Here is a 14,318-nt window from a genome sequence, read left to right on the forward strand (position 1 = left end):
CAGTATTTTCACTGAGGTGGATAATGTGAGATGCTGTTTTAATATTGTATATTTAGACATATGATTTGGACTGTATTTGCATTGGAATCACCAAGCCCAGTTCAAAGCACTAGAGAAGGACCGTGCTGCCCAGAGAAGAGGGTCTGGAGTGATGGATGTAGTAGAGAACAAGACCCCCTAACTCGTGCTGGCTACACAACCTGTACCTTCCCTCACTAACGGTCTGAGTGTCGCTACTCATGAGGGGGTGGCCTGGGCTGTCCACTAGCACACAAGGCAGCTGTGGCTGAGAATTGACCCTCCCATGTGTCAGTAGGGCCATTTTTAAGAAAGTGCCCTATGGGCCCAGCGTGGTAGCCTAGTTGCTAAAAGTCCTCACCTCGCACACATTAGGATCTTATATGGGTGCTGGTTCTAATCCCTGCGGCCCCACATCCCATCCAGCTTCCTGCTTTTGGCCTGGGAAAGCAGTTGAGGACAGCCCAAAGCTCTGGCACCCTGTACCCATGTGGGAGACCTGGAAGAAACTCCTAGCTTCTGATTGGCTCAGCTCCAGTCATTATGACCACTTGGGGAGTGAATTGGTGGATGGAGGATCTTCCTCTCTGTCTTTCCTCCTGTCTGTATATCTGACTTTGCAATAAAAATAAATCTAAAAAAAAAAAAAAGAAAAGAAACTGCCCTGTGGGCTGAGGGGCCATGCTGGGCCCAGGAGGCTAGATGACATTGCTGGGTGGTACATGGGATTCTGTAACCACCCTAAAGGACCCTTTGAACCACATCACGCCCAGCGAGATTTTATGTAGGCTCAGTGATTATTGCAAAGGCAGCCCGCGCACACAGGCTGGGAAGCAAAGTTTCCAACAGCACGTGGAGGTGGCAGCATCCGGAAGCTTTTGGTCACCTCTGTTCTGGTGTTGACAGCAGGGATTATTGGCATATCTGAGCTGGTGCTGGACCTGGATGTGGCCCTGTGCCCATGTTCTTGCTGGACTCAGCCCTGTGTCCCACTAGAGGCTGTGTCTGGGCTGGGGCTGGACCTGGATGTAGCCCTGTGTCCCACTAGAGGCTGTGTCTGGGCTGGGGCTGGACCTGGATGTAGCCCTGTGTCCCACTAGAGGCTGTATCTGGGCTGGTGCTAGACGTGGCCTTGTGTATTCCCAGAATGCAGTATGCTCTGATGGGAGAGACAGCCCCTCCCTGCACATTCTCAGTATGGGCAGTTCTTGGTTCTCCCTTAAACCCTGTATTCCTGCCCTAAACTTTAATACTTACAGGTGGGTTTTGATTCCAGGAGTAGAGAAGTGGACCTGGATCTGTTTTCTGGCATACTTGATGACCAATGTCAGAAGTAATTACTTGATTTTCAATCTTTCTTTTCTTTGCACTGCCCTTTTCTTCCTTTTTACAATTTATTTGAAAGGTAGAGTTACAAAGGGAAAGGGAAAAACAGATCTTCCATCTTGGTTCTCTCTCCAAATGGAAACCATAAATGGAGCTAGGTGGGTCTAAAGGGAAGAGGCAGGAGCTACTGGGTCTCGCATGCAGGTGCAGGGTCCCAAGGCCTTGGCCTTTCCTACTGCTTTCCCAGGCCACGGGCAGGGAGCTGGGTCAGTGGTGGAGCAGCCATGGCATGATGTGCTGTTCTTAGATGAAAGCAGGGACCCCTTCTTACTGATTCCCCTCTGAGCTTCGGGTGAGCTGCTCAGCCAACAGAAGGATTTGTTTTACTCCTTCAGGTCAGTTTTGGTCTTTTCTGTTGTTGGTCATTTAACAACTTCCCTTTTATGGGCTCTTGGTGAGTGTTGCTGTTCAGCTTTTGTGGTTCATGGAGTCATCTCTCTGGAAGATCCTTCTGCTGCAATGTGTTTGTTCACAGGAGGTTAAGTTTGGTGTACTGCGTGTGGGTTTATTTTTCCCTACTGCATAATTATTTATAAAGTTTATATGCAGTAAAAGCCACCTCTGAGTGATCAGTTTTGTGTGTTTTGACGTGTGTGTAGAGTCTTATAAATAGTACCACTCATAGGCTGCAGAACAGGTCAAGCTCTCGCTGAATTCCCAAGACAGCCCCCACCCTGGAGTCAGAGTGGGCAGCATGTACTGCTTCCTGCGGGTTATTGTGCTGTGTCTGGGACTGGTGCCCTGGGTTGGCCTGTGTCGTTTGCTGCTTTTCACTGTGGCAGGTGCACAGTTGGACTACGGACTTAGACAAAGCACGTTGACTTACTGAGATGCTGGGTTGTGCCAGGAGTTCGACAGTGGTCTCTGCTACTACCAGCATTCCTATACTGTTTCCATGGGCGTGTGAGGTCTTCATTTCTGGAGTGTGAATGCTAACAGGTGGAATTGCTCAGATCCACCTCCAGGGCAGCTGTGTCCTGTGATGTTATCACTAATACTGGGATTGGCAGTACTTTTTGGCTAGTTCAGTGAGTGTGCACTGGCATTTCATTGTAGTTTTGTGTGTCCATGGTGAGTTGGAGTGTACAGAACTTCCCATAAGGCCTTGACTATTTCTGTGCTACACTGGAATGCCTTGCTCTCCCTCTGGGAAGGGTTTTCAGCCCAGATAAATACTGTCTGGTTGGTGCCTCGGCCTGACCAGTTCATGCTCCCAGCACACAGGAGTGTTTTGGGGAGGGCACAGTGGGTGGGTTGTGTTCTCTCTCTATGTTTTGTTTTGTTTCATTTGTTTTTAAAAGAAAATTTAGTGAGCTATAGTTTGTATTTTCATTTAGATGTTAACAATTCAGTGGTTTCTAATCTGTTCGCTTTGGTCTTGATCAAGACGATGCTATATTCATCTCCTGTGGCTGGCTGGTCCTTGTGTTTGCCTAGAAAGCAACTCCTGAGCTGCCTTGCCTCTCTTTACTGAGCTCTTTTTTTGGGTGGGCTGATGAGGATGGAATTAGTTCCTTTTCTTTCCCCCAGATAGGGATTACTGAGTTAGGATTTTGTATGTTGAAATCTTGAGCCTTAGGGATTTTATGCACATTCTTGAGAGTCCTTTTGCCCCTGTTGTGATGCTTCTCTTTGGAGAAGTTAATCTGTGGGTGATGGTTTTTGTCTTTCTTTTTGATTGGCTATCTAGGACAGGTGTTTGAACCCACCCTTTACGTAGAGCCACTCACCCTCACTGGACTCTGATGAGTAAGATTCTGTGGTCGCTCTGTGTGACGCATGGGGAGCTGTCCACAGATCTTCCCACAGGCGCGGAGGCAGGCACATACCTGCAGGCAGCTCCTGTCTGAGAGAAGGAAGACAAGTGACACACCAGGGACTGGTCACAAGTGGGTTTTCTAGGTGTGCAGTGACTACGGAGGTGTGGATGCATTTGACGTTGGTGGCTGTTAGGCAAACCATACGCTGTTGTGGATTAGGCCCTTGGCTTAGTTGCTGAATCTGCATTATGCCCCACTGCCCTAGTGGGAGGTGGGCTCTGCGTCTGTGCTGTGCTTGGGCTTCCTGCTGTCCCCCTGCTACTCGGAGCCACCCATTGTCTGCAGCTCGTACTTGCACACAGGCCTTTTCTCAAGCTTTCAGACGGGGTTGATGGAGGGTGGGAAGGATTTTCAAGTTGTTAAGCAAGTGTGCTGAGGTGTAGATTTGGTTTATGTGGCACTGTTTGATAGCAAACATTGGTGCTTCAAAAGCAGGAGTTGGCAGGAGAGTCTTCTCTGAGGGAGGGCTCTGAGGGGCATGCCGTGCCTAGCTGCAGCAGAAGCCTGCCTTTTCCTCACCCCCTGTGCCCCCTGGCGGACCTGCATTTCTCTTTGTAAGTTGAGCTCCAACTCGGACACAGGCAGACGGATTGACGTTTCGCCCAAAACCTCCTTATCCTGAGAGTTTGACAGACATGGGTACAACCTCCTGGGTCCTGCTTCTCCCACTGTCCCTCTTGGCTGTCCCCTCAGGGCTTCCCCAGGGCTGTGTGGACCAGAGGTTTTGGAGGTGTCCAGCACATCTCAGGGCTGCCTGGCAGCCTGCTCCAGAGCCCCACAGTGAAGCTGCGTGGCAACCCCAATTGGGTTCCTGAAAACTCAACTGTTTATAGTCACTTTGGATAATTACAGACTCCAGCGTCTGAAGCCACACATGAGAGGTGTGAAGAATGTGATATAAATATTGCTGGAACTCTCTGCTGTGGTTCCTTTTCTGTTTTTGTCTGTCTTGTATCTTCATTTCAGAGTTGAAGCAATCACATGCTTGAGCAGATTGGCTCTGAGACAGAGGTTGAGTTGGTTACCTTTGATGGATGTGCTTGTTTTACACATTGGATGTTATAAGAAAAGGTGGGCCCGGTATGTGATGACAACACGTGAGCTCCACTTAGGGCCGGGCTGCACAACTGCATGGCAGTGGACAGGTGTCAGGGGGAGGCGCCTTGGGTTGAGTTGCTGGGCCATCATGGCTGCGCTCCCCCTCTGGTGGCCTGTCTGTAGCTGAGTCCATCCTGCAGGATCCACGTGGCTCCTTGCTGACCAAGGGAGTTAGGACTTGTTGGGCTCAGTAGGTATCTGTGCAAACCTTCAGGGCTTTGGGTGCTCCTGGGGAGCTGTAGGAGGCAGTATTTCCCAGAATTGTGACTTGCTTTAATCTGACTTGCTTTAATCGTGCACCTTGGGTATGACCTCCCCCTCAGAGCAGCTCTGAGCATGCCAAGGGTCAGGGTGGTGACAAGGAGAAGCTGGTATCTGCTACCTTGTCATACTTGCTTGACAGCTGGGTCAGCCCCAGGCTCCAACGGTTTTCCCTGGGGATTCTGCTAGTTAACCCTTGTATGTAAGATGGAGTTACTTTAGCACAAGCTCGAACATAGTCTGACAAATCTCCTGTCCTTCTCACTGGCTGAATTAAGGTCTGGCAAGTTGGAGTAGCATTTTCAAAAGCTAGCTGTTTAACTATGAGATCTGTAGCTGTATTGTCAATTACTGTCCGGCTCACTGCCTCGGTGAGTCTAGCTACAAACTCTTCAAAAGGCTCCTTAGGCTTCTGCTTAACATTTACAAAATTTGGAGACTTTTGATCTGGAGATGGCAGGCGTCTCCATGCTCCTAGTGCCAGGCAGGAGATAAGCTGTAATGTCTCCTTAGGCAGAGTAAGTTGTTCTGAAACGCCAAGATGAGTGCCCTGTCCTAAAAGCATGTCTAAGGTAAAAGAAGGTTTGCCACGCCTCACAGATCCCTGAGACTTTACTTCTGCCTTAGCCAATTCCTCATATTCCATTTTCCACAAAAGGAAGTTTCCTCCTGTGAGGAAAGCCTTGGCAATCTGAAACCAATCATATGGAGTCATCCACTTTGCAGCTAGTCCCTCCACCATTGCCATAGTGTACGGGGAGTTTGGCCCGTAGTCAGAGACAGCATGCTTAAGTTCTTTAATAAGCTTATAAGGCAACGGCTCCCACTCAGGTTCATCCCATTCATAAACAACAGGAAAACAGAAAAAATCACCTTCCTTATGTGCCTGCTGCATTGCCCCTCTAAAGCCAACCTTTGCTGAATCTGGTCTTGCTGGAAGCGGCTCACAAGGCTTAGCAGAATACCTTGAAGGCTTATCATGTAACTCAGCCATTTGCCCCTTTTCACAATCTCTAACTCCTGATCTGAATATTTCTGGTTTTAAAAAATCTTCTTCCTCATCTGTTAAACCTCCATGATCAGTTTTACAATATTTTACATTATCTTCAGGACAGACACTTTCCATTGAGCTATAACTAAGGCCTAAGCCTCCCTTCTGAGGATCAAGAAGAAGAGTATGTTCTCCCTGCTGAGCTGAAGGCGCGGGATAAGGCTCAGGTCCCACATCTAGTGCCTGCCGTAAAACGTTCCAAATGGCATATGCAGAGGATGGCATGCCCACTCGTCCATTACTCCGATACCACCTTTTCATATCATTTCCTACCTGGTCCCATGTGTTTAATTCTAAAGTGCCCTGCTCAATGAACCACGGACTAACTTTTTGTACAAATTGTAAAAACTCTAATAATTGCTTCTTGCTAACTTTAATGCCCTTCCTATGTAAGGTATGTTTAATAATATCAGCATATAAACTTCTTTCACTAGAATCGCTCTGGCCCATTTTTACAGCACAGAGGGTACACAACTTCTCAATATAAGTTCTGACTATTCACCCCTCCTAACCTGACCTTCTGTCAGTGGGCCTGCAGCACCCTGGGTGAAGTCCTATCCACGCCGCAAAGAGAAAGAAAAGACTTACCTTCGTCGAGCCCTCACGTTGGGCGCCACTTGCCGGAGTCCAGCTCCAGCTGAGTTCGGAACTCGAGAAGGGTGCGTGGATGAGGCGCAAAGAGGAAAGAAAGAGACGGACCACTAGGACTTCATGATCATAATGGACAATGCAGGAAAGCTGTCCGCTTTATTTATACAAAATCAGTCAAATTCTGGCTCAGACTTTTTACGTCATGAACAAATGGATATTTCTAAGGATAATTCTGCCATTAGTTTTACTTAGAAACAATAGAAGTTCCTGCTAGGATTCTTATCCTACAACTCAATCTTGTATCACAAAGAAGGAGAACTTAAAGGTCAAGGAAAGAATGAAAGCCTAAATACAGGTCCCTTGATTAGCATAGGTTCAATGGGGACAGTTAAGATAATAGGAATGACAAAAGGCCCCATTTGCAAGACATTGACCTCCAAGTTCAGGCTGAGCAAAAGGTTAACCTCGCAGTAGCAAATGTCAGGATGGATTAGAATTCTTCCCCAGGGCGCTCCAGTGTCCATGCAAAAGAAGGTGGAGTTGCATTCTGGTGGTTGTAGAGACATCCGCTGGATGGGCCCTGCCGATCAGCAGGAAGTTCCTCGCGGCACTGCCTGCAATGGAACACTCTTCACCCCCTCATGTCCCCCACATCTACTGCATGGACCCCAGCACTCCACCTATAGCCCTGGGAGCCCGGAGGGCGGGTGAGATGGCCACGAGGCCTTTGTCCCTCTCTTACTCCCCGGCCTGACATCAGACAGGTACTGAGCCACCGGTAGCTCCCTCTCTGGCCCAGCCAAGTGAGTCCTGGGTTGTAGGAACCGCACCTTCCTCCTGTGCATGTGACGGTGACCTTGCGTGCTCCCTTCCTCTTTATCCATCCTGCCCCTTCAGGGCTTGACAGTCTTGATTGACTACACAGTTTCGGTCTTTGTAATGGTGAGTCCTCTCTCTGTCCACGGCTGGGAGCTACCCTGACTGCGTGCCCCGTTGGGTGTGGCAAAGAACAGCATGAGGGTGAACCTGCCTCCCACCTTCCTGATCCTGGTGTTGCCGTGGCACTGTCAGGAGCTCACCCTGCTGAGTTGCGGGTCCCTGTTGGTGGCCCCCTGGGAGCGCAGCTGCCAAAGGATTGCTTGTGTGCAAGTGTGGGCTCTGCTGCGACTCCGTCGGTCTGGCACTGTGCAGTGGGAGCACACGGTAGGAGTGCGTGGTGAAGCCAGAGCGGGAGATCCCTAAATCTCTGTGAATGATGTCACAGGAGCCTCTGCCTGCCCCTGCCGTTGAACAGTGGCCCCAAGTGTAACTAACCTGTCCTAGGGGAAGTGGGTACATTTTCCTGCACTTTGAAATGATGGAGACCAGCACAGAAATGGCTTCACTTGGAAAGGTCGGGAAGAAAAGGCTGTTAGGAACAAAGAAATTTCTTTAGGAAGAGCCTGTGATGATGTGTGCACAGGGGTGAGTGGTCTGTCCACGGTCCTCTGGGCTTTAGGAATCCCTGAAGAAGGGAGGGGAATCTCCTTCTTGAGTCACAAAAGGAAAACTTCCAGGAGGTTGCTCTCTGCATCTGCTGAATCTCAGTGTCTTCATATTAAAACAGTAACCTGTAGAGTTTTGAGCACGACACCTCATGCACAGAGCACCTTGGCTGGTGCCAGCCTCTCTCTTGACCTTCAGAAATCACGTGTCCAACTTGCACCCAGGTGCACCTGCCAGAATGCTTGGTGTGGGTCTGAGATGTCGCCACCAAGCTGGGAACTAAGGAGATGGCTGAGACCAACCCGCGACCTTGGAGTAGATGCAGTTGAACGTCAGATTTGTCATGGGTAGAACTGGTGATCTGAGTAGCCATACTGATGATCTGGAGAGAAATGCCACAGACCTCAGGTGGAACTGGAAGGCGCCACACACTCGCGGGCTGCTGCTGACGGACGTGGAGATCAGCAGTGCTGCGCTTTTGAGGCCAAGGGAAGAGCAAGTGGCTGCTGTGCAGCTGACTGCCACATGTCGGCGGGATTTGTGCAGGGTGTGTTGTTACCTCTGTGCAGTGGGTTACAGAGTGGTAGGACCCCCTACCCCTTTGTTGAATGTGGTGTCTTTATCTCTAGAACTTGGCCAGCTGTGCTTAGTTGTTGAATCCCAAAACTTTGCTGGTCTATAGAACACATCCCACACCCTGCCTCCCCGCTGACTGCATGAACTTGTCCTGGCCCTCTGGTCCTGGGCTTGGACACTGAGATGTCTGGCTGTGACTGCTCTCCCCTGAGTGCTCCGCAGTGTTGCTTGCAGGGTGTCTCTGGTCTTGTCCTCGCCTGCTTTGTTTTTCTTTCTTTTTTTCTAGATGCCTGTTTCATTTTTTTTGTGAAAGGTCAAGAGGCAGAGGAAGAGAGCTTTTTCCATGTACTGGTTCACTCCGCAAATGTCCACAATAGCTGGAGCTGGGCCAGGATGAGGTCAGGAGCCTCGCGCTCCATCTGATCTCCCAGGTGGGTGGCAGGGGCCCAAGTACTTGAGCCCGTACCTGCTGCCTCCCATGGTGGCACCAGCAGGCAGCTGGGGCTGTGAACACAGCAGTGTGATAACCCATGTGGTTGCCACACACCTGCCCCTCTCTGCTGCTCTGCTGGCTCTTCTGCCTTGCTTCCTCTCCCCTTCACTCTGTCAGATGTGTTGTGGATGGCTACTGGCCCTAAGAGCAACACTTCTGGTGATTCCCTGTGGCTTACTTAAATGTTTTCATTGTATCAGTTGATACCCCAAAGGTATCTCCTGCTCATTAGCTGAACAGGGCCACTTCCAGCCACTTCTCTTCCCATACACAGCTGTCACCCCAGCTCCTCATGCTGGCCCCAGTGGTGCAGGTCTCTTCCTGGGACGCTCCACTGGCTGGCTATGCTGTTTGCTCCCTTCCCTGTTGTCCGTAGGCAGAGCCCAGCTGTAGTCGTTTCCCTTTGAGACACTGTGTGGTAGCTATGCTGTGTCCTTGGCGACTCACTGAGAGGGGCAGCAGGTAGGCTCTGGGAGATCAGGGACGGTGTTCCACCCCCTGAGGACAGAGGGCCTGGGGAGGGGGGCCGTGTGGCTCTCAGTCACGGGCCCCCACAGGCTTGGCCTTTGAAGGGGACCCTCAGCCTAGTGTTATAGTTGGAGGGCATGGATGTACTCTGTGTGTGTGTGTGTGTGTGTGTGTGTGTGTGTGTGTGTGTGTGTGTGTGTGTGTGTTCCCAACAATTCCCTGAGCCAATGCTCTTGTTTTTTAAAATTATTTTAATTCGAAAGGCAGATTTACAGAGAGGAGACACAGAAAGAAAGATCTTCTATCTACTGGTTCATTCTCCTAGTGGCCACAATGGCCGGAGCTAAGCTGATGCAAAACCAGGGACTTCTTCCAGGATTCCTACATGGGCACAGGATGCCAAGGTTTTGGGCCATCCTGTGCTGCTCTTTCCAGACCATAAGCAGAGAGCTGGATCAGAAGTGGTGCAGCTGGACACAAATCAGTACCCATATGGATGCCAGCACTTGCAGCTGAAGTATTAGCCTATTGTGCCATCATGTCAGCCCTGAGTCTGGATGCTCTTAACTTCAGGCTGGGTATGACTGAGGGCTCCCCTAGGGATGTTCAAGGAGCTGGCAGGAGCCCAGGCAGGGTTCTGAGCACCTTGTGTCAGATGAGCAGGAAGGAACTTCAAACACAGAACTGAAACAGCCGTAACTTCAGGGGTCTGGGCCCCGAGGTGGTTCTAAGGACACCTCTGGTGTGACTTGTCCTTTGGGTCTCAGCCTTGTATGTCAGTTAAGGCCCCTGAATGTGCAGCAGGAGCAGAGCAGCACCCTACTTTCCCCACTTTGAAGTTTTGCCATGAAATACTCCCCAACGGCAAAGGTGAGAAATACGCCCGCCGTCAAGGGTGTGTTACATACTGCCCAGCTGTCAAGGGTGGGTAATCTGCCTCTTGGTTCTTTCTCTCTCTTCTTCTTCTTCTTCTTTTTTTTTTAAATAGCCTGTCACCCTCCCTGAGCCCCTTTGTTAATGGTGGGAAATCCTGGCTTCTACTGGTCTCCTCCATTCTCGGAAAAGTGCTTCCACACAGTGAGGGTATGTTTGCTTGTAAGCATTACTGTTACTCTACTCTGCATTAGATTAATTTTTGCAAACAAAAGCAGCCAGGCTAGTGTAGATGGGGGGAGTGCTGTGTTGGCAGCTCAGCTGCAGAGGAGTCGCCTCCCTGATACGTTAAAAGCTTCTGCTTCTGGAGGAGGTTGGTGCTCAGTGGGAGGGTGGACACAAGGGCATAAGCCAAGGAGGTGTGCACTGTGTGACGTGCAGCGGCGCCCCTTCCGTCACCAGTGGTTGCTGTCTTAGTTTACTGGGGCAGCCACGTCAAGTACAGGTTGAGCATTCCCAAGAATCCAAAATGCCCCCAGATCTGTAACTTTCTGAACACCAGCATTGCACAAGTAGGAAAATTCCACACCTTGTCTTAGGAGATAAATGTAAACACATTCAATGTGCTTTGTAAAACTGCCTTTGAGCGATGTGGTTAAGATGTATCTGAACATACATACTTTTAGTATGTAGACTTGGGTTCAATCTTTAATCTCTTATTGGGTATAAGTTGCACAAATACATTCCAAACCCCCAAATCTAAAACCCTCTGGTCCTAAGCAGTTCTGATACGTTTTCACATTTCTGGCTTGAACAGAGCTCTAGTTTCTCACTGTGCTGGCTGGGCCATTTGTTCTGTGGACTCACTCCTGGGCTGGCCCTTGACTCCACCCTGTGTGCACACCAGAGATCTTCCCTCTGTGGGTGGCCGTGTCTTAATTTCTTCCTCTTACACAGATACCAGTCTTGCTGGATTCAATGACCTCATTTTTGCCTAATTACCTCTTTCAAGCTCTAAATAGTCCCATTCTGAAGTACCGGGCTTTAGGACTCCCAGTTATGCATGTGGTAATGGAAGTGCAATTCAGCCATAAAAGATGGGCAGCCAAGCAGTTTGATTGTGCTGGTTGACAGTATGTGTGTGGGGTTGGGAAGTAGGGACCCACAGCTCTAGGGCTCCTGTTGGGCTCTTGGGATGCCCTCTGCCTTTAAGGGTGACAGTGGGCTGTGAGGTCAGCCTTCTCTGCTGCTTTCCTGTAGGCCACGGGCCACCCCTGCTGTCCCTCTGAGGCAGTTGTGAGCTATCCATGATCTTCACTGGTTGGTTGCTTGGTGTGCTGAGGGTCTGGGGGAGAGCCTAGGACTGCAGGTGGCCGCAGAGGCGCTGCCTGGGACTGCAGGGCTCCATCCAGCTTCCCAGGGTGACTTAGCTGCCAGGGAGTGAGGTTGCTAGGCAAGTTCCACTTGTTTTCACTTGGGTGTAGAACTTTGTGTAATGTGATGTCCAATTCCCTGGTGACACCTTGAGGGAGTGAGGACAAAGACACACCCATATGTTAGTACTAGGACCTAGCCAAGGGGTCTAAGGAACAGTGACCTCGGGGAGGGTATAAAACATCTTGCCAAGTCCTTGAACTCAGTGGACCTTGTGTGTACTTGAGGCCCCCACCTTCCCCACTACCACCCCATCTACTGCCTGGGTGAGCTGGGCAGAAAAGGGCAGCTCTGGTCTCGTTACCCATCTTCCTGTCCAGAAAGGAGAGGACGGGCTTGTAGCCGTGCAGCTGGAGAGCGCCTTGTGGTTGTTTCCACGGCTGCAGGAACCAGGAGATACAGGAGAGCAGGACAGTGTGACCTGTAGCACTCCCTAGCAGGAAAAGCTAACACGACTCAAGGCTGGTAGGGAGAGGCTGCCCGCCCTGGTGGAGAGTGTGCACAGGAAGTTGCTTCCTTCCTGGGTATTTTGTTGCTTGGCGGGCTGCAGAGCAGAGAGACTGCCAGAGCCCACCCTGCTGCCAGGGATGAGGGGTGGTGGTGGAGGGAGACCGCTGCCCTGAAAGGGGTGTGGTGGTAAAAGGGTCCCAGGTCCCGATGCCGACAGTAGCTTACACTCCCCTGTTGCCCAGAAAGGTCATGGGCTTTCCCTGTAGTCAGACAGGGTGCTTGTAGGCTGTCCAGGAAGAACAGGGCAGGTGTGGGCGTGTCTATGCCCCCCCCTGTGTGCATTTGGAAGAAGGTGCTGGGCTCAGGAACTCTCTCTGAGGGGGACCCAGCAGAGCCTTTGCAAGGCAGCTGCCCAAGGGGAGTAGTTACTGAATGGGGGACAGAGTTGTGGGGCAGACCTGAGGCACGTCAGGAGTCCTCTGTGCCTTGTCCAACCCAGACTGACCGTGCCTCCTTTCTATGTTAGTAACCCGGGTCGAATAGAAGCTAGAGAAAGTGTTCTGTCTCCATCAATTCTTGGGCTGCTTATTTGGACTGTCTCAGAATCGACTATAAAGGGGAGAGCTCAGTTTGAACTGGAGAGGCATTTTTTCTTACACATCCTGTGTGGACAGCAGTGCCCCTGCAGGTGGAAGGGCAGACAGCCTGAGTGTCCATGCCTGGTGGCCAAGGGCCACTGGGGGCATTCCTGAGCTGTGGCGTGCTAGACTCTGTCCCCTTAAAGTTTTTTTTTTGTTTTGTTTTGTTTTTTTTTTTTTTGCAATATTGTCACTTCACAGCAGTATTTTATTTGCACAGGAGGGAAAGGGAGAGATCTTTCATTTGTTGGATCATTCTCCAAATACCTGCGACAGACAGGACTAAGCCAGGCCAAAACCAGGAGGCAAGAACTGTGTGGCTGTCCCTGGTAGGCTGCATGGCCCCAAGCCGTCCTTGCTGCCTCCCGGCTGCATGCTGGCAGGGGGCTGCAGGCTTCCCGAGAGGCAAAAGGAGTCTACTGCCTTGCGGGAAGCCCCCTTGACCTGTCCTGCAAAGCATCTGCAGGTTATTTGCAAGTCCCTGCCCTGAGGCAGGGGCTACAGAGATTGTTGAAGAACTGTATCATTCATGGAATATGAAGAAAAAATCTGAGCATGTTCAGGACACATGTGGTGCTTCCCTCTTGGCTGGCTGGCCTGTGCAGAGCCTGTAGACACACAGAACCAGCTGTCCACCGTGACTGGGACATGTGCTACCAGCTGTCTCAATGAAGGCTGACCACAGGCCAGACGCTTCTGAAGCTGAAACGAGATGATTCACAGGGTTCATCTCTAGGCCCAGCTCTGGACCCCTTGCACAGTGGTGGTGTTGGCTGGCCTGTTTGCTGCTGAGGCAGTGGTGCTTCAGGATTTGTTTTAAATAGCTCTGGCAGTCAGGGCTGATGGTGGCTTCAAGAGAGGTGGCGGGGAAGGAGGAAAGCCATGAGATCGGGGCCCTGTGGTGGGCCTGGGCTGAAGGGACATGGACATGGTATTGGGTGGGTCCGGGCCTGCTGAAGCTTGGGGACTTGGCAGCAGCCATAGATGTTGGGAGGTTGGCAGCCGCAGAAGGCATCACCTGCACGCTGCCCTCTGCGATCCCCCTCCACGTACAGATCAAGTCCAAGCCCAGGGGATACCTCATGCTCCTGCCAGAGCAGTGTGACCCTGGCAGGGTCGGGTTCCCACCTTCTAGTGCCCAACAGTGGCACCTCGATCCCTCAACCCTGAACATCTGAGCCTGAGGGCATGGGATGTGCATCCTGCCTGACCCTCGCCTGGGTACCTTCAGCCCAATCTTCCTGGCTCATATGTGTTTATAGAATTCCCACTTCAAAAGCAACAGTGAGGGCCTGGCGCCATGGCTTAGCGGCTAAAGTCCTCACAGTGAATGCACTGGGATCCCATGTGGGCACCGGTTCTGATCCCGGCAGCTCCACTTTCCATCCAGCTCCCTGCTTGTGGCCTGGGAAAGCAGTCGAGGACGGCCCAAAGCGTTGGGACCCTGCACCTGCGAGGGAGAGCTGGAGGAGGTTCCTGGCTCCTGGCTTCTTATCGGCAAAGCACTGGCTGTTGCGACTGCCTGGGGAGTGAATCCTTGGATGAAAGATCTTTCTCTCTCTATATCTGACTTTGTGGTAAAATAAATAAATCTTTTTTAAAAAAAGCAATAGTGAAAATGCCTTCTGGTTCTTTAAAATATTTTTTCCTGATTTTATTTGATTTTAAGGAGTTGC

At 50.8% G+C, this 14,318-nt stretch overlaps 1 protein-coding gene across 2 annotated transcripts in view; it reads left to right on the forward strand.

The window, feature by feature from the left end:
- STK24 (serine/threonine kinase 24) overlaps positions 1 to 14,318 on the forward strand; it is a 70,802-nt gene that overhangs the window by 33,829 nt on the left and 22,655 nt on the right. The gene's annotated exons all lie outside the window — the stretch shown is intronic.

Source organism: Ochotona curzoniae, unplaced genomic scaffold (assembly GCF_017591425.1).
Source record: "Ochotona curzoniae isolate NIBS_2020 unplaced genomic scaffold, NIBS_Ocur_1.0 contig_64, whole genome shotgun sequence".
Taxonomy (NCBI): domain Eukaryota; kingdom Metazoa; phylum Chordata; class Mammalia; order Lagomorpha; family Ochotonidae; genus Ochotona; species Ochotona curzoniae.